Consider the following 25,994-nt stretch of genomic DNA (forward strand, 5'->3'; position numbering starts at 1 on the left):
TGCTGAGGGAAGGACAGAGTGCAATCCATTAGAGCAGCAGAACAGCAACAGTTAAACAAGGGTGGTGAGATCCCATTCTGTATCCTTCCATCAGCATAATTTGAATGTTCAGATGTTTAAGAACAAATTATTTCACCAGCTTCAGAGAATGAATTGGAAAGTGTGAGAGTAATTATGCCATAACATTAAAACAAGCTTCAGAATGATGCATTAAATGGGGATATGCAAGAGGCCAGAACCGGAGGTGTGTACTTATCTAATTAACTTATGCACATTAACATAATTTTAATGTTATCAATTTTATTAGTTAGTTAGTTAGCTAATGATTGAGTTGATTACCATGATGATACTGGGACTTATTTGATTCATGTGGTCAGGAAACATAAATCCGTGACTAACAGTTATCCTGACAGGTTTCTGCTACATTCACAAAATTGAAATCCACAAGAGACCTTCTCATCAAACCTCTAGCCAACTTCTATTTATACTAATTGTACTGGTGGACGAAGGCTCCTACAGAGAACAATAATATTGGTTAAATTAATCCATATAAAATTTGAAAATTCATCCACTGCACAAAACAAAGTCTATAGGGCTTTAAGGTTATACTGAAATTCATTCCTGATTTTATTTGTCAATATATTAGCCATACAGCCCTTTAAACCTGACCTATGGATTATAGCTGATCAGGTACTATCATTCCACTTATCTTCCTGCTTTATCTGAGACAGGAAAGATAATCTTGACAAACTAAATCTACCAATTCAGTTTTGAAAATTACCCCTATCCTAGTATAAAACCCTTGATGCAAAGAATTCAACATTATCACTGCAAATATATATGGGAAATGTCCTCCCTGCTTTCATTTGTGAATGGTCACTTTCTAATTTCAAGATTACATCTATTTGTTCTCTATTTTCTCCCAGAGGAAACAGCTTCTCCAAATCTATGCAATTTAAATCTTTTTAATATCCCTAAGACCTCAATTTAAACATGTTCTAGTCTCCTATATCAATCTGAAAGCACCCAAGGCAAACTGTAATAATGTAACCACCTAAGCCCTAAATGCGCCTCAAAGCCCAACATATCCTTGATGAGATGTGGTATGGATAAAAAGCACAAAAATAACACACATTATCTGCTGAGGCTGCCCTGCAGTGGTCTAACTCATCGGCGCTAACTGATAAAACACTGCAAACATTCACCATCTTTACATTAACTGTACATTGTTTCATACATTGATCACCCTTTACATAAATAGCTCCTAATTTGAATTCACAGTTAAATTAGATCCTCTAGTCTTTCTGGCCTTTCCTACTTCTTTAAGTATTACTGATTTAGCTCATTTTGCAGCATTTGATATACTGACTGAAATATCCCCAAACTCCTCTCTGCCACATAATTTTTCCATTTGAATTTAAAACTATCTACTTAAAGGGTGATTAGTGCTTGGAACAAAAAAAAACTGTCCTCAATGTGACAGCATCACTCACAACATACTGTCCACAGCCACTGGTCATTAATAATACTTCAATCAAATGCAAAGCTCAATAATGTAGGCTGCAAGAGGAATCATAACTACCTGCACTTTAACGCAGGGCTCATTTGATAGCGGACAGATGCAGGACACTAGATGATCTCTGTCCATTTTCTGATCAAAAGGCACTGACATGTAACTTTACATCTACAGCTATTCAAGCCTGAAACCTGTGAACTCTGCAGAACAAGGAGCAACATTCAAACTTTAAGAAAAATTCAGGAAGTGCAACTTAACTTTCCACATCACAAGCAGCTGCACATTTTCTCTTGCACATAAAGTACCTCACTCAAAAAACAATGCATATTCTCCAAAATTAAAATTGCAGATCCTAGAAGTACAAGATAAAAAAAGAAAATGCTGGAAGAACCTTTCAGGTCAGGCAGCATCTGTGGAGAGAGGAAAATGGAATTAACATTACGGAATGATGGCATTTCATCAGAACTGGACAACTCTGACACAAACTGGAAAGGCTGGTATCAGTAATCATTGAATTCAATATTGAGACATGAAGACTGCCCGGAAAGAAGATGAGGTGCTTTTTCTCAGGCTTTGTTGGGTCAGTGCAAGACACCAAAGACAGAGAGATCAGACTGGGAGTGGGATGAAGAATAAAAGAGACAGATAATTGTAACTCACAGTCACCCCTGTAGACTAAACATTCTCCATTGAGGTAAGCCAGTCTGCCTCCAGCTTCTCCAACGTACAAGCAACCTCATCGTCTTATTCATTCAGTGTTCAAAAACTGGAAGCACAAGTGAATTGCTGCTTCACTCGGAAGGTGCCTGTGGGTGACTGGATGGAGGGAAGAGTTAAAGGAGCAGGTATTGCATGAGAGGTTGTCATGAGAAAGGGAATGGTTATTGCAGGAGCTAGATGTGAAGTTCGAACTGAACCAGGAAGTTGTGGAGAGAACAGTTCCTGCGAAATACCGAGGGGGGAAAGAGACGGGGGAGGGGTGTGCAATGTGCTTGTGGTGGCATCTCATTGAAGGTGCTAGAAATTAGATGATGACCAATTGAATGAGGTGGCTGGTTGGGTGGAAGACAAGGAGGAGCCTTGTTCGAGAATAAGGGGAGTTCTGGATGGGAGTAGAAGTGTGGCAAATGGAGCAGACACGGTTGAGGATCCTGTCAATGATGATAAGGGGAAGCCAAAGCCAAGGAAAAAGGAAGATATCTCAGAAGCTTTGTGTGGAAAGTGTTGTTGTCAGAACAGGTGTGGCAGAGTCAAAGAAAGTAATAGAATGGAGTCTTTATGGGAAGTAGGGTGGGAGGAGGTGAGGTTAAGGTATCTGTGGGATTGTAATGGGTATTGGTTGCTAATCTATCCCCTTAGCTGGAGCTAGTAAAGTCAAATATGGATCATGTGAAAGTGAAAGTAGGGTCAAACTGCCAGCAAAGGTTGGGTTCTCTACGAGTGCAAGTAGCAGCATCAATGCAGTCTCAGAGTCCTAGAAAATGATGGACAGATGGAGCCCCGAGGAGGAGCGAAACAAGGGGCATAGCATTGACCCATGCAAATACCCACAGCTTCACCTTTGAGTTGAAGAAAGTGAGCAAGTTAAACAGGAAGCCATTAAATGCAAGGACCAGGTCTGTCTAGGTGTGTAGGAATATGATGGTGGAGGGGGGAACTAGTTGGGTCTCTATTCAAGGAAGAAGCAATGAGTCTTCAGGCCATCTTGGTGTGGGATAGAGATGTAAAAGGTCTGACACACATGGCGAAGATGAGTTCTTTGGAAACAGCTCAGTTGTCATGGATGTAAGCAAGAAGAGAATGGACAAGGCAGATAGAAAATATCAAGGTAAGGAGAAATAAATTCTTCTGGACAAGTACAGACGTAAACAAGGAGTCTATCAAGACAGTCATGCATGGGGAGGAGGTAGAGGCAAGCATGCAAGTTTTGGGGACTATGAGGCTGGATGCTGTAGAGGAAAAATCTCCCAATGAAATTAGGTCAGTGATTGTTTGGGAGACTATGTTCAGTGGTGATGTCATGATTCAGAGGAAGACATGAGGGCAGCAGGCATTTAACCTCTGTGAAGTGGAGGTCAGTTTTCCCAAACAACAACATTGCCCTTGTCAGCAACTTTGATAACAGAGATTCCCTTGGTCCCCTCTACCCAATCTTCTTTCTGGCAAACTAAAACACACTTGTTTTCCCAGTTCTGATAAAAGGTAATTGACCGAAAAGGTTAGTTCTGTTTCTCTCTTCACTGATCCTGCCTAACCTGCTGAATATTTTCAGCATTTTCTATTTTAATGCACAATTCTGAAAAAAAAAGCAATAATATTCCCTAAAGTGCATAATCCTCCACAGAGGTAATAAACAAGCTCTCACACTTTCCAGAACTTTTTTGTTCAGTTAAGTTGTTTGGAGCTGATTTTCATGTTACTTTATTTGGCAGAAAGGTGAAGCTTTGACAGTGAGGAATGAACATACAAAGCACATCCACAATGGGCTTGAATCATATCTTGTGCTGCAGTCCTTTACAGCAACAAGGCCAACTTGCATGTCCTCTCTGCAGAGCACCGAGGTGATACAAGGTGGTCAAGCTTGAAACTGTCCTCACATTTATACTCACCTTCAGTTTCCAGCATTCTGAAAAACTGTGGTGTAGATTATGCAGCCAATACTGTTGGAAAATAGGATATCCAAAGCACAACCGCTTATAGAAATGAGAAATCCACCGACACAGAAATCAGCAATAAAATGCGGGTTTATTACAAGATGAAATTGCTTTCTCTATTATTCATTCTACTGAGCAGCAAACACAGAGTGATCTGACAGGTTCATTTAGTTTGATAGATAAATTACCCAAGGCACTCACATTTTTACTTTTTGTTAAATGTATTTTTCCTTCTCATCAGCATTTTCTCATTGCAACGGGGTTATTGCTGCTGAACAATGGAATATTTTTCCATTTCAACCTCACACGAGCACCAAGCTCTCCCACGTGAGGTATTGGTGCCACTAGATTAAACATTACCTCCACTCTATTGCATTAATGATAAATTGCAAATGGATGACACAGTGTCCATTTGTTGTCAGTTATGGCCTACAATTTTAAATTCACACAAAAAAAACTTTACTGCAAGTATAGACACCAGACTTTTACCTCATCAATCAGGGCTACATTCAAATTCAGGTTTCAGATGGAAGGTCAGATATAACCCATTGCCCCAATCCCTGCCAGTTTTGATTTAAGTATCTGCCCAAGATTGTTACCTCAGTTCAACCCATCAGGCAAGGTTTGTGAGGTGTAGCTTCACTATTACAAAACAGACTTACTCCCTGGTCCTTCAGCCTAGCATCTGGATGGCAACACTTGCTGGGCAGATCCCAGGAGAGCCCTTGCCTGAAGGGAATTCACTTTTTGTTTATATAACTAAATTCATTCACTCCATCATTTCTCAACACCCATTCTCAATTTCTCAAAAATTCTTACCCTCAATTAGTCTTATTTGTGCCCCAATAAATCTTTATCTGTCTTTGAACTTTTTACTATTTCACTGCCACTGAATTTCATGAACCAATATGTTCCAGTGCACAACTTTGTCTTCACAAGTGACAGCTCTGGTCACATTAACCTGCTGCAGTTACTGCTTTTTTTTTTACACAATTTGACAAAGACTCAACAGGCTGCTCAATGAAATACTTTACAAGCTAAATCTTCAATGCACAAAGCATTTAATGAGTCAGACAAAGGAACTGATTGGTATTGTTACTATGTAGTCCAATGATGCCACAATATAAAATTGCAACTTCTGTGGGTGTAGACTTTGTGAAGAGGTAGTTATTCCTCTTTCTGCACAACAAGAGTAGTGCAAGTTCTGTCATTTGTTAAACACATACCCCACAATAAATCCCAACATTGATTTTAGAACCTGTGCAAAGTTAACCCCAATAACCAAGTGATAAATTCCAATCTCATCCCCCCATCCCCCATAGGATTTTCAACTCCATTACTCCTGCAATCTTTGTACTTAAATTTCCATGCAAAAAAACTGGCTGCTTCACCACAGCTTTGACATGGAGTTGAGGTGCACCGCAGCCTTTGGCTGGGTGCAGCAATAGAGAGAATGGGATAATTAGATCAAGATCAATTAGAATACATATGTACTTTTGTCTACGAATTAAAATCAGACATCCTTCTTTTTAGGATGTTCTTCGAATAGTGGAACATCAGTTTGAGAAGGAGGGTGTGTTGGAGCAAAGGTTTACCTTGCAGCTTGAGGTGGTAGGGCTGCAAAACTACAGTCCTACCAGTGTTGGGAGGGTATAATTAGGGCAACACATTTACATGGCTTCCATTGCAAATAAAAGAGATATTAATTTATAATGGAGTAAAGTTAAACAATGTAAGAGGAAAGTATACAATAAATGGCAAGACCCTTAGGAGCAATGATGTACAGCGGGATCTTGGGGTGGAAGTCCATTGCTCCCTGAAAGTGGAAACACAAGTGGATAGGATGGTAAAGAAGGCGTACGGCACGCTTGCCTTCATCGGTTGGGGCATGGAGTATAAAAGTCGGGAGGTCACGCTGCAGTTGCATAAAGCTTTGGATCAGCCATATTTGGAGTATTATGTGCATTTCTGGTCGCCACACTGTAGGAAGGATGTGGAGGCTTTGGAGAGGGTACAGAAGAGGTTCTCCAGAATGATGCCTGCACTAGGGATTATTAGCTATAAGGAGAGGTTGGACAAACTTGGATTGTTTTCTCTGGAGCATCGGAGGCCAAGGGGTGACCTGATAGAAGTACCTAAAATTCTGAGTGGCATAGATAAGACAGATTGTCAGAGTCTTTTTCCCCAAGAGGGGAACTATTAAATACCAGAGGGCATAAGTTTACAGTGAGAGGGGGAAAGTTTAAAGAGATGTGCGAGACAAGTTTTTTTTTAAATACACAGAGAGTGGTAGGTGCCTGGAATGCTCTGTCAGGGGAGGTGGTGGAAGCAGATACAATAGTGATGTTTAGGAGGCATTTAAACAGGCACATGAACATGTAGGGAATGGAGGGATATGGATCACGTGCAGGCAGATAGGATTACTTTAGTTTGGTATCATGGTCAGCACACGCATCGTGGGCCAAAGGGCCTGTTCCTGCGCCGTACTGTTCTATGTTCTAATGTTTAATTGTGAATGCATTTGAGGAATTACCCTACTACCCTTCAAACAGCCCCGTTGCATAGTATAGGTCACTCATGAAGGAGGCTGGACCTCTATTTAGCACCTCACCTAAAAGATGCTTTCGACAGCAGAGTAGACTCCAAGTAATAAGGCCAAAGTAGAAATTCTCAAAAACACACTCAGCACTGAACAGGATGACAAGCAGTTTACTTTAGCTTCAGGCACTGATAGGGGAGAGGAATTAAATTGGCAATGAATGTCTCACAAGGTCTTAAAAGAGAAATATGTTGTACAAAATATTACTGTTTCCAAATTTGGACAATTCAAAGGGTCACCTTTAATCTCTGATCTCTTAATTAACCATCTGGGGTTAGTGCCCTACTGCTATGTACATTATTAACCAGTATCCAAGATTTCTTGTAGATCTATTTGAGATATTTGAAATACCCCTCACTATAAAGGATAATGAATTACTAGATTTCAGGAATACAAGGTCAATAATTCAGTAATATTAATTGTGTTAAACTTAATTTCATTTAGAATAAGTAATAAATCAGTAGAACAATCTAAAGAAATGTTTGATGTTTTCACTGGCTTATTCTTTGCTACGTATCAGTCCTGGCCCTCAAAAGATGACCAAAACAGATCAACACCTACTAATGTGCCACTTTCTGGACACTTATGGTAGAACAGCTCCTTATCCCTTCTTCTATATCCCAGCAGTATCTGGAAAAGAGCATTTGCATCTTAATCTGCAATGCAGTTAAATAGCACACAATTTCAAGCTGCATTCAACACCAAAACAAGGTTAATATAACAACTTGAAATTAATTTGCTTTAAATGTCACAATGGTTGAGCACTGGAGAAGCAGATCAATTGTTAAGATATGTGAAGTTTGTCATTTACAGACAATAAACCAGCTATGGTAAATAAGATACTTATTAGTCACATATACATCGAAACACAGTGAAATGCACCTTTTTCTGTTACTGTGAATGTGCTGGGGGCAAGTGTCGCCACTCTTCCGGCACCAGCATAGCATGCCCACAACTCCAACCCTTTATGTCTTTTTGGAATGTGGGAGGAAACCAGAGCACCTGGAGGAAACCCAAGTAGACAAACAGGGAGAACGTACAAACTTCTTACAGACAAAGAGCAGGAATTGAACCCGGGTCGGTGGCGCTGTAATAACTGAAACAAATGTTCATTCCTGTTATGTTCAGTTACAGTTTGATGCAATTTACTTGTAGCTTTTTAATAACTTTATCTCCCTCACTTATACATTGTACTATGTATCATATTTACTAGAATAGATGAGGGACTCAGCTATGTGACGAGGCTAGAAATATCATACCTTTATATTAAACATGGAAAGCATCTTTCCATGTTTAATATCAAGGCATTCAAAGGAGCACCAGACAAAGTTTGCCACCTATGACCAGGCTATACAAGGATCTTTACTGACAAGTGACTGAAAGTTGTCAAAAAGGCAAGTTTCTAAGGAGAAAGCAAAAATTGGCTTAAAAGAAAATCCCAAAGGTTAGGGCCAGGCAGTTGAACATATAGCCAAAGATAGAACAACAATGAGATGGCACAGCGCTGCTGCCTCACAGCTTCCTGGGTTCAATCCCGACGTCTGGTGCTGTCTGTGTGGAATGTGCATGCTCTCCCCATGATCTCAGTGGGTTTCTCAGGGTGCTCCAGTTTCCTCCCACATTCCAAAACCATGCGAGCCAGTAGGTTAATTGAACACTGTAAATTGTCCTTAGTGTGCAGGTGAGTGGTAGAGTCTTGGAGGGGCAGGGTAGTTGATGGAAATGTGGAAAGAATAAAATGGGATTAGGAAAGGGTTGAAAGAGTTTGCTGGTTGGGGACCAGAATGATACCAGGTTGAGATGTACAACCCACATATGAAGTGGAAACATTGTCTTTAAGGTGGTAGATACATATCACTGTCATTGCCCTCTCCATTCAAGCCTCTACCAATGCCATTTTTCAATTGTGCCCAGCAAAGAACCTAACTACACCTTTCCTCTAATCCAATAAGAAAAGAAATAATCACCTGTGGCCCACTTATTACTCTCCCATAGTAGACTGTCAAGGTCAGAAACACGACAGATGGGGAGAAAGGTTTACTGCCCATCTTTTAATAGCCCCAAGACATGAATCATTGTCCCATGCACTGCGTCCTGCCTTGAGCATACAACTGAACCAGCTACAAAATGGGAGGTCCAACTTCAAATGCTTACATAATAACTAAGATCCACTGGTGAGGACTCGGAATAAAGATATAGGTATGAAAGCTATTAAATTCAATCTATTATTCCTGTTGTACCATATCAAAGCTCATCCATTTAATCACCTTGGTTGTAATTTCCTCACTATTATCTCTAAGACTCAAACAGGGTGAACGTGTCTACCCTGCTGAAAATTAGATTAACAAGGAACATGATCAGTGCATTCATGGACAATTATTAATGTTTATCCAGTGTCAAAGGATTTAGAAGTTTACTCACTGCTGAAGCCAGACTAAGCATTCTACCTCATGTTCGATTGGAGAGCCAAAGTTTTACATTGGTAGCCCTCCACTCTGCTAACATAATCTTTTGCATCCAACAATGCTTGAAATATTGCATTCAGCGTTCTCTGCTGTTTTCTCTCTGAAACCATTTAATGTTCCAGACTACTGCCATCAGGGTCTGCTGCCCTTCACTAAGTTCCACTGACTGCTGGCTGGTATTACTTCCTTTATCTGCAGTCACTTCACATATAAAGTTCAAACTCTAATTAAGTGAGGAATACGAGCTCTATGTTCACCCTTATATCTTCCAAATATTTGTGGACAGATTCATTGTGCAACTAACCCTGACAAGCAGGATAGAATATAGAGATATAGGAACAAAAGCAGGCAACTCAATCTATCAATCCAGTTGTATCATATTAAAGCTTATCCATTTAATCACCTTGGTTGCAATTCCCTCACTATTATTAACTGGCAAAAATCTATCAAACTTAAAACTATTAATCAAGTTAGCATCTACTGCATTTTGTTGAAGAGGGTTCTACACTTCAGCCAACCTTTCCTAACTTACAAAAGTCATCCACTTTAAACACCATTTCAACAGACACTGCCCAACCTGAACATTTCCAGAATTTTAAGTATTTTGGTGTTGTTTCCTAATTTGGTCTGTCTTTAATGTTGAGGCTTGTACTACACTCCCCCACCAGTGAGAAATGTTTCCATCTACCTTTACAATTAAGCCCTAACCCACCCACAGGCCCATTGAGGAAAGCTTTTGACAGACATCAGGGCTTTTCCCCCAGTTTGGTCATCTGTCAAAGGCTTCTGAGTAACCTTGGCATTCTTAAACAGTGGGAAAAACTCTACCAAGCTAAATAATTTAAAATCACAATTAAAATAGAAATTAAAAACATAAATTGAAAAAAAGTAACTGCAAACAAGTTATTGTATAAACCTACCATGTTCTTACCTTCTTTTCTGCCAGTGATAAAATCTCAATTCCAGTAGCACATGATCTGTGAGACCTCCCAGCTTAAATGCTGGGAATTACAGCAAGTTCATGCTCTTCTGCTGGACTCCATGCATCACCCAACAGCAGAGAATAGTGATAGATTTATCACTAGGAACTTGTTAGCAAGTTTGCATCTTCCCCATTCAGGCACACCAGAGGTCCTGAATTTGCTGGCATTTTTGCAAATAAATGATGGCAGCTCACCCATGAGATTGCAGGCAAAACCTAGCAAAAGTTGGCCAATTTCATGCTTCGCCAATTTTGCATCACTCTCTTCCAAAGGAAAAATATCCTTATGAAATTACAATGCACAGAACTATTAAACTCACCAGGGCCTCTGTTCCTATGCTCCCTTGAAACTCACCAGCGCTCCCATTAAACTCACTGGATTCACTGGAAAATTCAATGTGCTGACGTGTAACATCTTAAAAAAAATAGAAGTGTGCTGGAGTATTAATAGGAATAACATCCAACAGTCCAGAAAATCTGCTTGTCTAGCACCAAAATCCTGAGTGTGCAGGATTAATGGAGTTTTACTGTTTTGTTATTGCAGATATCATTTAACCAAAGCTTTATACATCTTTAGCAAAACCTTTTTTCCCTTATACTTGGAATATAAAAGACCAACATGCCTTTATGCTACTCCACTAACACCTTAAAAAAACAAAATGGCTGAAACTCAATCACAGATCATTGCAGGACATCACTAATTACTCTTTTCCAATTATAATCAGGCCAACAATGTGTTTTCAGTTTTATGAACTTTAACTTTAGTGAAGTCTCTAATGCAGAACCTTACTGACTGCTACTTGCAGTCCATGTACACGATGCATTTCTCTAGTTATGCCCACAAAAAATCAGTAAGATTTTCAGACTAGACCCAGCCTTTACAAATTCATTTCAGATCAACTCAAACTTCTCTCATACGCTCAGCCACCCAATCCATAATCATAATTCCAATAAAATCCTCACAATTGTGATTAAACTGTAATAGACATTTCTCTCTGTCATAATTAAATAATAATGTCACATTGCCATTTTCCAATCCGTAAGAGGTACAACACCAAACAGTGCACACCTTTGGAAAATGAAACAAAAACAAAAGAGGCTGTAAACACTCAGCAGGTCAGGCAGCATCTGTGGAAAAGAACATTGCCTGACCTGCTGAGTGTTTACAGCATTTTCTGTTCTTGTGTCAGATTTCCAACATCAACAGTTATTTTGTTTATCATACCTTTAAAGTCTGTTGCTAAACCTGTTGCAATTGCTTCATTTATCTATCTAAAACCCTGGAGTGGAAAACATCAGGCCCTGAAGTTGCATCTATGCTTAGTACCATTATTCTTTTCTAATACTGTGTTCTTTCTTCTGTTCCAGCACATGGCCCATTCCCTAGAATATCAGGGGAAAACTGTACACTGCCCAGTCGTACCTAACAGAAACAAAGATGATCGGTTAGCTGCAGATAAATCAGTTTAGCCCCAGTTCATAGCTGCAGAAGTTACTTGGGACAATGTACTTGACACATTCCATCTTGCATGCTCTGACTCTCCTATCAACCATCTACACTAAAAGGTAATTTCCAGCCAATTAATCAACACATTTCAGGGATGTGGGAGGAAACTAAAGCACCCAAAAAACTACATAGTTATGCAAACTCCACAAAGACAACACCAAAGGTCAGGATTGAACCTGGGTTACAAGAGCTTGGAGACAATGGCACTACCTGCTGCACAAGTGTGCCACCCAGTGTTCACTACTGAGGATACATGTAACAGCCCAGAAGTAGCTGCAAATGGGGAGATGGAAGGGAGGGGTAAAAAAAATCATAATCAGGGAAGCGGTACTGAACAAATTGTTGGAGCTGCAGGCTAACAGGTCTCTGGATCCTGATGGATTTCATTCCAGGATCTTGAAGAAGAGGCTAGTGGGATAGATGATGATTATTTTAATTTTCCAAGGTTTTCCAACTGATTATTTTGTTTCCGAAGTTCCGCAGGTTTGGGAAGATTCCATTAGATTGGAAAATAGCAAGCATAAATCCTTTATTCAAAAAGTGAGGGAAGCAGAAAGCAGGAAACCACCAGACAATTAGCTTAACATCTGCTGCAAGGAAAGCATTAGAAGCTATCATTCAAGACAAAAAAAATCAAAGTAGTCAGGAAATATCAACATGGTTTTCTGAAAAGGAAATCATGTTTGGCAAAGTTACAGGAGTTCTCCTAAAAAGTAACAGGGATGTAAGGTTACTGGGGGATAGGCAGGAGGCAGGAGACTTGAGGTTACAGTGAGATCAGCCATTTTCTTATTGAATGGCAGAACAGATTCAAGTAGCTGAATGGCCAATTCCTGCTCCTAATTCACATGGTCATATTTTCACCATGGTCACAAAGGCAAGTCTCAAGCCGTGCATTCTCAATTAAGTGACTTGCCTCTCGACATGTACCCCACACAAGTCAATAATGTGATGGAATACTCTCCACTTGCCTGGATGAGTGCAGCTCCAACAACAGTCATGAAGCTCTGCCTCAAATCAGTCGCCGACTCAATCAGCAGTCCACCCACCAAGTTAAAACACTTACTTCCTCACGGGTGGTACTCAATATCTGCAGCGTGTACCATCTTCAACTTGCACTGTAGCAAACTTTCAAGGCTTCTTTGGCCTTTAATACCCAGGAAATGTACAGCAATGCACATGGGCAAAACACAACTTGCAAGATCTCATCCCATCACAAGTAGATACAACGCTTGCCATTCCTTCCTAGTTGCTGGGTCAAAAATTTGGAACTCCCTATTCAATAGTGATGTGGAAGGACAATCACCATTGTAGAGTCCATGTTGGCAGCTCACTACCACCTGCTGTAGGTCAAACGGGATTGGCTATATCAGTTAACCTTATCAGTGAAATCAACATCCTGTGAATAATTTAAACAAAATCTTCAATGGCGAAGGATGCACAATGTAATTATTCAACAAAATGCCTTTTCCTTATCTCAATTGCAATCTTCTCCATTTCTGTTCCAAAAATACTTTTCAGAATTAAATTTTGATTCCCTGTTATTGATCTTGATAAGAACTAAAAACTGCCAGCACCAACTGCAGAAAATTTGCTGTTTTTTTTTAAAAATTAACCTATTTTTGCCATTTTTTGTTTTGTGGTTGCACGTCTTTGTAACAGTGCAACTCAAGCACAACGTTTGGACAGGAAGTTACTAATTATACCTACCATTGCTAAGGAAAGTCACAATTAGATCACTCAAATTAAAATAAATCTTCACATCTGGAGACAGGAAACTACTTGGAATTTTTAGTGAAGTCTAATTTAGAAGTCAAAAGTGAGTGGCTTGTGGTCATTTTAACTTTACTGGTGTAACTTCTAGTTCCTACTTAATTTATGCCGAAGAGAACCAAACCTTGAGGAGAGAACCCCCAAATCGGTTAGTAAAGAAAGCTGCCAAAATGCTTACGCATTAATATAGTGACAACATATATGACTGATCCTGATGGTGTTTACAAGCCCAGTGCGGAGGGTTGCCATTGTCCCAGTTTATGAGAGAAACCCCAGAGGAAACTCTCAAAAGTTTGAAATAAAAAAACTGTTGTTGAAGTAATGTTTCATGTCATGCACACATAGGACACACACATTCCTAAAATTCAAACAAAGGTCATTTTATCCAGTTACAAGTGGTGATCTGTGTAGCAGTGGCAAGAATTTTAAACTCATTTTGATCTGATGCATAGCACTTGAGGCCTCATGGTTCAGGACTCGATCAGACTGAAACATTTGTTGCCCGATACCCTCATGCAAATTTCCAACCACTTAAAAGTAGCAAAGTTATTCATCCCACTTGTGGAAATAGCTAACCAGAGCTGGCTTTCTAGATTAAATTGGCTGCTGCTTTGGGGAATTAATAAATTACTATTTGTATGTTCTTCCACAATATTTACATTTCCTACTCCCAGTCATTACAAACTTAATTGTGTACTGGATACCCCCAAAATATACACACTGGATCCTTCAGAGACCATTTTAAGTTCTAATTACAACATGCTATTGTAGAAGGAATAACCCCACCCTATTACATTCAAGAGCAGTATTGCCTTAATGGTGGAAATGAAGTGTGTCTATGAAGTAACTACACCAGGAAATCCTGTCGCAAACCCGTTCTCCACGAGTCGAGTCCAAATAAAATGCGGTAAAATTCAGGCAGACTCCACCAACCCAGGCACACTGCCCATCAGTTTGCACAGAGCAGATCACCCTTTTGGTAACTTACGATTTCATGTCCAGCTAACAAAGATCGTTTAATTTCTTGCTTCACCACAGAAATTCAAGAAGCTGCCACGGGCACGAAGCTTACGAATGCAGCAATTTGAAAAGGAAGTAGGATTTACATCACTGCAGTCTTCAAAGGAAGCTGTACAATTGAACAAGGCACAGCCGTGTTGCATCCACAGCAATGGGGCAAAAACCACGATTCCCAGTTTCAAGCAGGTGAATCAATTTAAGAAGAATTTCTGAAATCACAAACAAAATATATCAGAGCTCTTTACAAATTAACATGCTGATTAACTAAATATTTGTAAGTTAATTGCTGCACATTTGGTAATAATTCTACACCATGTCCCTTTGACAGAATTCTGACAGCTATTCTTTCCCATCTTGAAGAGATATTCGTCTTGTTGGCTAATGTTTCACTTTAACCTGACTCTATGCCAAGCTAATGAGACCATTCATTTTTTACAGCTAGAATTAGGTGTAAACAGAGCAAACTATCCTTGGCAATACCAACCTTAACCTCACATACCCAAGTTTTAAATGAATTGGTTTCTGGAATTCACCAAAGATAATGACAACTAACCTATAAAATTATTGGATATATTTGAGCAGCGTTTGCACTGTTTTGTTTGATGTTTGTCAAGAAAGAGGTGACATGGTAGGCTTACAGAACAACTAATTGTTCAGGAAAAAAAAATCTAATTCACCATCTAATCCATGCTTTATTACGGGCACCTACTTTCCCTTCAAACATTTTTTGATGGCAAGATACAAGGGATGGTCCGAAGTTTGGGTTTGCCAATTACATTTAGGGAGCTATTACCATTAACCCCAGTACTCATGTGGCAGGGATGTGATGATGTATTCAAAATTCCAATTTCTCATCATCATCTAGTGATTCCCCCAAGCTAAACTGTAAATGGAGAAGGAGAATGAAGCCAAGCTTAATGCTGGTGCCCTTCAGTGTTGGAGTTTTCATAGTTTCAGCTTGCTTCTGCAAAGCAGGGAGAAGCCACCAATGCATTCAGCATCCAACCACTTCATGATCTGGAACTTCAGCATGGGAAGAAGAAAGTGGGAATAGTATTTTTTTCTCATTTCAGAACAGCACCACATTATAATTGCTCAAACTCTCTTTCCCCATCTGGCCCTCCCCAAGCCCTAAAATTTGCTGGAAAGGAACTTTGGGTTTAAATGTTGTTGGGTGAGATGTGCTTCGAACAAGTTAAATGGCATCAATGCTGCTTGTAAGTTAATTAGACAAGTACAGTGTACAATCATACCTCTTCACCTAACTTCTCATCTGAAAAAAAACATAATTATGGAGATCTATGTGAACTTGATCTCTCATGGTAGCAACCCTAAGTACCTACAAGCCATCAGATCAGATTACATCATGGTTTAAGACAACACCCAGCTGACCTTCAAAATATATTCTTTATGTCTGGCTTGACTTAAGTTCTTTAAGGATATGCCCATCTGTGCTAAGGTCACTGTTCATTGTGCAACCAGATTGTCCAATAGTATCAGTTGACCACTTTCTGGAACCACTGCAGCCTCTCTTCGCTGTAATAGTCTACAAACAGTCACAGGCAGATCACAGCTAATAAGGACATCAAAATGCCTTCTATCAAGAACATTATTGAACTAAATGGGTTTCAAAATCAATCATTGTTAACAGCTTAGTTTAGAGCTCTGGAGAACAAAAATAGTAATATAACAACAACAATACATTTTTGGACACATATGCTTCACCTAATACACATAACGTACTTCCAGTCACAGAGAAAAGCTCGCATTCCCACTTAGGCTTCAGGATCAAAGCTTTCCCAGGTTGGGAACCAGGTTGTGGTTTTTCCCAAATTAGATAATGAATTAATGTTAAATCAAGTCAATCAAGTAACTCTAAACCATGAGCTTTAAAACCGGGTTGAGACAGCCAAAACATTAAAAAAATCACAAAGATCTTCACTGCTAAACAGAAACAGATAATTTGGACAGGATTTGAATGAAGGTCTCCAGAACAGGAGGACTGGCATCTAATACATTGCCCAAGGCGTTTTCTACACACAGGTTTCCTACTTTCCCCTTACACAGCTGGATATATTGCAGTGATAAGAAAGCAATAAATTGCCTTTCAGAGAAGAAATAGTAGAAGAAAAATATTGCATTTAATAGGCCATCAATGGAAGCCGACGGGCACACAGAGATATAAGTATAACAATGACTAGAAGAGGAGCAAGCCTGAATCCCCCCAGATGAAGTAAATGTAGAACTGGTTTAGACCACTGCTCAGAAGCACCTGGGCTCGTTAAATCAGAACTAGATCTTTACATGGAACAAGTTACAAATACATCCCTTCATGGAAGCATACTGTATAATTGTTGAATGTGAGCTTCAATTATAATGACCCATAGAGTAGGGGTGGAAAACACTACCCTCAAGATGATCACCTTCCCGCTGAGCTGAAATGCTTCATACTTCAAAATTAGCATTGTGATCTGTTACTCGTCATTTTCCAAGTCACTTTGGAGAAATGTACAGACCAGAAATAAAGACCAAGTTTTAAAGACTATTTTCATCTTGATTTCTAATTACTAATAGAATTACTTTTCCTCACATTTTCATAGCTGCTGATGCCTTCTAACAAATCGCTGTCTAAATGTACATGAAACACTGTAGAAGCTGAAAACATCGTACCACATGTTTTCAATGTGACTCTGGTAGCCTGACAGTCTAGCATCGACAGCAAACAGAGTCAGGAAAGTAATAATGAGGCATAAAACCACGGCTGCCGCACAATGACTAGATGATTGTCATGGAACAACACCAAAAATAAACAGAGCAGACCAGCTATCTCATGCCTGACTCTCAGGCAGGGCACATATACAGCTGGCCAACAACCGCAAAGGATTACACTCCTGCTAATGAGTGCAATCGTGACACCATGTCAAAGGAGGCATAAGCTAAATTTTCCACATTAAGTATGGACAAATGTATGGAAGAACAAACCTACGTGCATATATTTTACAACTTTAAGAAGTCTCAAAACACTTCACAGACAATACGTTGTTTTCATCACTGTTTTAATGCAAGCAAACTTGGAGCAGGCATTTTCTCTCCAGTAGAACTTTCACCAACAGTTGTATCATAAGGAATGAGTTAAACTTTTTTGGTGGTATTGGTCAAGGGATGAACTCCCTGTCCTTAGCCAAACAGGCCCTAATCAGCATTGCTTCCTGTATAGGTTGTCATTTTTACCTGGGAGCACTAGTAAGGAGTTCTGTTCTGCCAGCCCCCAGGCAATCAAGCCTGCCCCAAGTGAACAAGCAGTCCATAAAGCAAGAAATTAAAACAGGTTTATATAGTAACCATGTATAATCCAGTTATTCACAGCCTAGGAATGGGAGATTGACACAGCAGATAACATGCACACAGTAAGCCCCCACATAATGATATAATGCAGTCATTATCTGTTGTAAAACAATATTGGGTAATAGATGAACATTGGCCAGGATAACATTCCCCTGTGGCTAATACCTCAAACAATTTAACATCTCATCTAAAAGACACCATGCAATACTCTCTCAGTACTGATCATGTGCATCAGCAGGATTATGTACTCAAGACTCTGAACTGAGACTTGGACCATAACCTACTGATTCAGGAGGACAGAGCTACCATTAAAATCTGTAAATACGATGAGATGCTCCAGTTGGAGTGGCGGGTAGTCAACCATTGTCAGAAGTTATGTTCTTCTACGTGGAATTGCACCCGGCTGCCATATCAGAAAAAGCCAAGGTGTCGAATCCAATGTATTCTTCCAGCAAGTTTCCAAACTCAGGAAGACCCAAGTTGACCTCGTGTGCTCTGGGAGGAAGGGACTGCATGAAAAACATTTACATGTAACTCCAGTTTCCAAGACTGAAGAATAGAGGTGGGTAAATGAAGGTAGAAAGACCAGGAGCACTGCCTAAATATGCTTGAAAATTTCAGAACAGACAGAAATCATTAGAGACACAAGAAAGACTGCAGATGCTGGAAATCTGGAGCAACACACACACAAAATGCTGGAGGAACTCAGCAGGTCAGGCAGTATCTGTGGAGGGAAATGAACAGTCAATGTTTTGGGCCAAGACTGTTCATCAGGACTGAAGTTTTGGGCTGAGACCCATCATCAGGAGTCCTGATGAAAGGTCTCAGCCTGAAATGTCAACTGTTCATTTCCCTCCATAGACACTGCCTGACCTGCTGAGTTCCTCCAGCATTTTCTGTGTACACTAGAGATCATTAGATATTTAATGAAGGGCCATTCAATGGGAGGAAACAAAAGAGAGTAATTGTAGTTTATTGTAATCAGCCAGAATCTCTCAGAATGGTGCACCAAGCCTTGGGTGCTGAATGATCTACACTAGTTCCTATTTTATAGCGAAACCAACAGCATGGGTTGAGACAAGTTGTCATTCTGCTGCTCAACTAGGAAGTGATTTGCAGTGACACAAAAAGGAGGATGTTTATTTTGAATTAAATTATATAGTTACACAGTTAAAAAAGAAACCTTTTATCTCTGTTGACCTAGGAATAGAAGATTAAGGAAAGAAGAAAAAGTAGTACCAAAAGATTGACAAACAGAGCAAGATGATTACAACTTTATATAAGGGGAGGATTAAATATCAACTGCAACAATTTGGAATAGTGAAAACTCGCAGTCGTGAAATGAAGAACATTCATGCTACCTGTATCAGGAATGAGCCAGTGCAACCACAATATCTGATGCTACACCATAGAAACTTTCATATTTGACTAACAAATTTCCATCAAGTTTACTTTCAGCACCAACCACCATTCCCCCTCCTCAATCTTTAGGAAAATTTATCCTCTTTAAAAGTCTCAAGTTCCTTACCAAGTCCAATTCAAAGGCACTGGGCATCTTCCAGTGGCTAACCAAGTCCTGATAATCTATGAGGAAGCCTTCGTGATGAATATCTACTAACCATGACAGCCCAGCCCTATACTGTAATCAGCTCTTATCCACACCTGACATTCAGTTCTGATCTGGAGACCAAGCAGGACCAAGAGTCAGAGGAGTGTGAACCCATGACAAAGGCGTTCTGCTAAACACAAACAACATTTATAATAACAACTTGCAATTTTCTACCATGTAGAGAAGGTTCAATGGACAAAAAACAAAGGTCCCAAGAAACTGATGGAGGTATATGGCTGAGTGATCCAAAGTGTAATTTATGTAACTTCCTGGAAGAGAGTTAGGTAGAAACGCAGAACAGTTCAGAGAGGGATGCTGAAGAACACAGGGGTCCGTCAAAAAGGATACCTCTGTTTATGATCAAGCAAAAGCAAGAGGCCATGAACAAGAAGATTTAGAGTATTCTATAGTTCATGCAGGCAGCAGCCTCTCTAAGGTGGCAATACAGTTGTGCATACAACTATCCTGTTTGTTACTTCATTTCAACAGCCTTGTCAGGCTTGTAAGCTTGAAAATACCATTGTTGACAGCAACTGCAAAAGAATTAATGGAACATTCCGAGAAATAAATGAGGCACCAGAAAGGGGATGAGTTGCAAGCTTGTGCCCAGGTGTTGACAGAAAAAAATAATAATCAAGCCTTAGAAAGGCAGCATGAGGCCAACACTTTTTCAAATTGATAAAATAAAAGAGGAGGCTGCCTTTAAATTCAGCACCGCTTTAGCCCAGGCATAGTAGTTAGTTACCTGTCCACCACCTTAGTTGGAGCATTGCATGGAGTCAAAAAGGTAAGAAAGAGCTGCATAAATGTCAACACAAAGAAAAAAGAAAAATAATATTTTTCTTTTAAAGAAGGAACACATGAGAGGGCAATCAGTCACACTGAGTTCAGTGAATGCAAAATAAACACTACAACTCATGCAAGATATTTTCAAAACCTGCACTACTACCTCAATATTGAGGGAAAGACTGTAGAGAGGCTCTTCAATAATGATGTCAGCCACCCTGCAGTCAGCATGCCCTCTCTAATGATGCCTTGACACTTCAGCTTGGTTATTATCACTCCCCTTCCACAAGCTGTGAATGGAACGACAGCAAACTCCCAAAACAGTTCCAAATTCTAGATCTTGGAACAGTTCCAGACAGTTGAAAACTACTCAGCAGAATATGCCAAAATCTAAAGAGGCCTACTCACACCAAAGCACCGTTCATACAACCAAATAGCAGCTCTTCTCTGATTGTTCTCTTCACAAAATGCCACTGTTATTTATTACTCAGAAAGCATTCAGTGCAAAGTCAATACAGCACACAAGGAGTTAAAGCCAACAACTCCAGGCTCTGCTTCCAAAATAGAGCAACGCTCCCTCCCACACTATTTCCTACACCAGTCAGAAGCGTGAACAGTGCAGCAAGCATAGACTTGCAGACCAGAAATGGTTCTAACTTTACAGGCTAGTGAAAGCAAAACACAAGGAAGGCCCCCAAAAAAGCTGCTGTTCATTTCATTAGCCCCAAAAGTTTATTATACAGTAGCTCATAAAACTGAGTGCCAAAACTCAGTGAAACAAACAAACATATCAATCTCTTCTTGTTTTTGGCCTGGAAACCTTTGGACAACGTCAGGACTATGACTGCTTCCCTAATGCAGGTGCATGTATTTGAATCAAACTGCAAGTTTTAACTTGGGCAAATTGCTTTATACAAAGGACCAGTACTGACATGCAGTCCTACACCTGTTATAATAAAGGCCTTGTACACAGTTAGAACAGATTCAAAGGAATCTTCCACCACCTAGTAACATCTGCAGACAATCTCTCTGATCACTTTTATTCATTCACAGGATGCAGGTTCGTATTTACTGCCCAACCTTTGGGCTCAGAAGGGTAGACCTGTAGTTTGACACCACTGAGTACCTGTAAGTGCAATTCAGACAGGAAGTGAGAGTCACCATGTTGGGATGGGACTGGACCCATATTTAGCCCAAACTATGCAAAGCTGATATGCTTACATCCCTGGAGAAAGCCAGTCAAGTTTTAAAAGAGATCATTTTCACTGGTACCAGCTATTTATTTCCAGAATATATATTTTTTGAAAACTGAATTAAAATTCTGAAGTTGCCAGAACGGGACTTCCATCCCCAAGTTTTCAGTATATTAAAATATACATGTTATATGCAGATGTATGGACTAATGCTGGGTATGTTGTGGTGCAAGGTTTCAGCTTCAATCATAGGTCATGTTCAAATGAGTAACAGTGCAGCCAAAGAACGTGGGACTGCCACAACTATTAGCCACTCCTGCTCCGCATGATTGGTCAGAGGCTCCTTGCACAAAACAAATAAAATTCAAATATCTTATTATTTATGATCTCACATCAAAGAAAGACTTGCATTTATGGACTGCCTTTCAGAACCTTAGACAACCCTAAGTGCTTTAGGCTCTATAAAGCATCCTTGAAGTGTAATCACCATAGTAACATGGTACAGTCAAAATCAATGTGCATTCAGCAAGCTACCATTACCAGTAATGAAATCATCATCACAACTATTTTAATGCCATTGGTTGAGGTATCAGATCTCCTACTCTTTGAAACAGTGATTGGAAGCCTGCAGGAGTGCACAGAGCCTGAGTTAAACTTCCCACCTTAAAGACATGAAGGTTTATGATCCAAAACACGTAATGCAGTCACATGGCAGATGTACCCCAGAACAAGACCTGCACACGAAACAGTTGAAACAAAACTGATGACAACACCATCATCCACAGCTTTGCCAGCTGTCAGGAAGGATGTATGTTAAATTTCTTTGACAGTCAGGAACAAACAACCAAAATCAATTAAAATTAAATTAAAATCAAAAGAATCTGAAAATTAAAACATTTGGTTTAATATTTTAAATTAAAAAGTTACCTGAAACTTATCATCCTTAGAACAAGTTTCCTCCATTCAAATCAATAGAAATCTAACCTAGTGCAAATCCACCCATCAGATTCCCCAACCTACATGTTGATGAATGAAGCTTTGCAACATCCTCCGAGAGGAACGCAACATCAGAGGGCAGCCAGGAAATCACCAATGTAACCCAGCCAACACAGACTGCAGTATTCAAGCAAGAGTCCCAAACTTGCTGACTTTTACCAACAAACTCAGCCCATTATATTAAGTGCAACGCCACTGGAGTATACATACATCTAATCTTTGGTCACATGCCTCAGGACTGGCTTTGTGAAAAGAATGTATTACTTAAAGTAACTGCTTAACTGAACAGTGACCTGAAAAAATGTAGATGCCAGAAGAAACTCCTCAATTTCAAAATTCTTGTCATCAAATCCAAAACCCTCAGTGTGCTCATCTCTATGTCCCTCCATGGTGGGCCGAAGGGCTTGTTTTGTGCTGTATGGTTCTTGTGTGGCCTTATGATAGCCCCAATTTCTTTTACCCATGCACTGATAAGCTCTTAGATTCCCTATTTCCTTCCTTAATCTCGGTCTCTCCATTCTATATTGCTCCTTAAACCAGTGATCATCTCCTTTTGGTATTTTATTGGTTTATTATTGTCACCCGTACCAAGGTACAGCGAAAAACTTGTCTTGAATATCGTTCATACAGATCAATTCATTACACAGTGCATTGAGGTAGTACAGGGTAAAAACAATAACAGAATACAGAGTAAAGTGTCATGGCTACAGGGAAGTGCATTGCTGGTAGACAATAAGGTGCAAGGTCTTAACAGGGTAGATTGTGAGGTCAAGAGTCCATCTCATTGTTTCAGGGGAACCGTTCAATAGTCTTATCACAGTGGGATAGAAACTGTCCTTGAGCCTGGTGGTTATGAGCCCTCAGGCTCCTGTATCTTCTGCCTGATGGAAGAGGAGAGGAGAGAGAACAACCCGGGTGGGTGGGGTCTTTGATTATGCTGGCTGCTTCACCAAGGTATAGACAGAGTCGATGGAGGGGAGGCTGGTTTCCGTGATGCGCTGGGCTGTGTCCACAACTCTCTGCAGTTTCTTGAGGTCCCGGGCAGAGCAGTTGCCATACCAAGCCATGATGCATCCAGATAGGATGCTTTCTATGGTGCATCAATAAAAGTTGGTGAGTGTCAAAGGGGACATGCCAAATTTCTTTAGCCTCCTGAGGAAGAAGAGCTTTCTTGGCTGTGCCTTTTGTGACTTTTGTCAAATTCTTGTAAATCCCTTTGGGACATTGTACTCTTTTTTTATTCAGCCCCTCAGGATTGACAATGATTTGCTTCCACACTGATCTGGTAGGTTCTTAGGTGGCTAATAAGGCCAATGAGATAACCACAGACTCTTCCACAGGTCCCTGATGGGTAGGGTGTGCTCCTTCTGCCACTTAGCAGGACTGATGCAGAGTTTGTGTGTACTCAAAAGGCAAGGCCTCGAGGTTCTCAATACCATCCAAATGGTCCTTCTCTGCTATGAGTGGTCATGGGCCAGAGGTTTCCAGGAGTAAGTAGGATGTTGTATTTCTCAAAGAAGGCCTTGAGAGCATCCTTGAATCTTTCTCTCTGTCAACCTGGTGATCTCAGCCACAACACAGCTCAGAATAGTGTTAAGCAAACAATGTGACCTGTGCAATTTAGGGAAATTACTATATCATCTGCAATCTTTCTGGGAATACCATCTTTAGGGCCAGGTATGATCTTGGTTTTTTTGTATCAGATGGAAGACTATTTAGATTTTGTGTTCAAAATCTGCAGTAGTACTAGCCAAAGGGTGCCAACGTGTTTTGTTGCCATGTAGAACATATTACTGTGGGAATTCCCCAGGGAAACTTCTAACTTCATGGGCAGTATGAATAATCGAGCTCTGAAGCAAAGTTTATTTCATTTTCCCAATTAATTTCTTCAAGTCAATCTAGCTTGTTGAAACAGATGTTCTGGTTTAGGATTTTCTTACTACTGCGATAACATTGCTAAAAGTAATCCCACCCTCAACCAAGAGTCATTTTAAGTAGTAATCCCTTCCCAAACTGATATGGCCCACAGTATATCACAAGAGTCCAGGGTGCACAACGCCTAGGATTGATGTGCTTCACTTCAACTCCTCCATTCCAATTAGTGACTCATCAAATGAAATGCAAGGTTTTTGTTAGATAATGTGTTCACATTGGTTGTTACAGACGGTGTCTATACTTTAAAGGCTCACTTTCAGAAAAATCAATAAATTTTTTCATGTTCCAGAGACTGAAAATAAACCACGAACCCATTTCATACTGATCAATGTTTTCTGAGTTAAGAAAGATAACAAATCGGTAAGCAGCAACTTCCTGATGTATGCACCGGTAGCACTCTCACCCCAGCTCCTGCCTACGTTTTGTCTGTTTGCAAGCTGCTTGGCTTTGTAGTTCTTAAAGAAATATGCTTCAAATTAATTATTTTGGGGAACTGAAGTTATGAAAAAAAATTGCCTCATCCTTCCAGTACAAAACACAGCTTCTCCAATACTGTGACTGTCATACTTTCCATTCCCTATAACTCAGCTGGAAAGCAATTTGCACGGAAGCCAAAAGGACTGGGAGATCCCTCTAAACTGAAACAAGAAAGGAGTTTCCGAACTGTTTTCCACGCGCCGCTCGAATTAAAAGTCAGAATCGAGGCCAAACCCTGCTCAGGATTTCCACTCCACCCACTGGACGCTCGCTCCGATGATGCGCCGCGGCTCCTTCGTCCCAACTTGGGGTGGGCCGGCATCAGGGCACCGCCGATGCCAGCAGACCCACATGTGGTCGGGCCATGAGCCCCTCGCCCCCCCACCGTGCTGCCCCGACTCTGGGGGAATCCCCTGGGCTCGAGCCGGAGAGGGGGCCGCTCGCGCTCTTCTGCACCAGCACCATTTTACTGGATGCTTATGCACACTTTTTGATGTTCTTTTTATTTAAAGCAAAAAAAAAGAGGAATGCTATGTGCCACTTCCTTTGGGCGGAGATGCAGCATTAATTGTAATAATTCCAGTCAGTCCAAATGAGAGGGCCTGACTGCAAAAGCCTACTCTCCCCCATTACATGCACCGATCTCTAAATTCCTGTAGCTGCCGTGAATGCATGCAAGAGACTACAATCGGACTGGGGAAAAGGGAGTGCGAGGTCGCTCTGGGACTGTCGGCAACTGGTGATTAGAAAACGAAAATACTGCAGGCAGAGAGCGCGAGGCCCAGTTGCAAATTGTAACTAGTGATATAATCCACCGGGGCAGGGAGGGGACAATGCACAAAGCACCATTCAAACAAATAAAAAACATAGTTGGGGGGGGGGTTAAAATCCATTCTCACCGCTCCAGGTTTACCGTAATTACTAAATGCAACGTTCATTCTCCCCGCGGAAAGGCGGTGAGGATGCCGACTTTAATTATTAACGCTTTACCCTGAAGAGGTCTGAAAGAAGCAATGACCTACCTCCTATTCCAGCCGCCTTCTCCACCATCTCAACCCCAGTGGCCGTGCGCTCATTACCGCTGTCATCCGTATACGCCTCCTGCTGGTCACTCCCTCCAAATGGGAATCAAAACCT

At 40.5% G+C, this 25,994-nt stretch overlaps 1 protein-coding gene across 1 annotated transcript in view; it reads right to left on the bottom strand.

Annotated features, from left to right (window-relative positions):
- The window catches only part of LOC127570593 (engulfment and cell motility protein 1-like), a 188,106-nt gene extending 162,112 nt beyond the window's left edge, over nt 1–25,994 (bottom strand). Inside the window, 2 exon segments of the mRNA XM_052016288.1 lie at nt 14,485–14,725; nt 25,880–25,994. The gene's annotated coding sequence lies outside the window, so the exon portion shown is untranslated.

Source organism: Pristis pectinata, chromosome 5 (assembly GCF_009764475.1).
Source record: "Pristis pectinata isolate sPriPec2 chromosome 5, sPriPec2.1.pri, whole genome shotgun sequence".
In the NCBI taxonomy this organism is placed as follows: Eukaryota; Metazoa; Chordata; class Chondrichthyes; order Rhinopristiformes; family Pristidae; genus Pristis; species Pristis pectinata.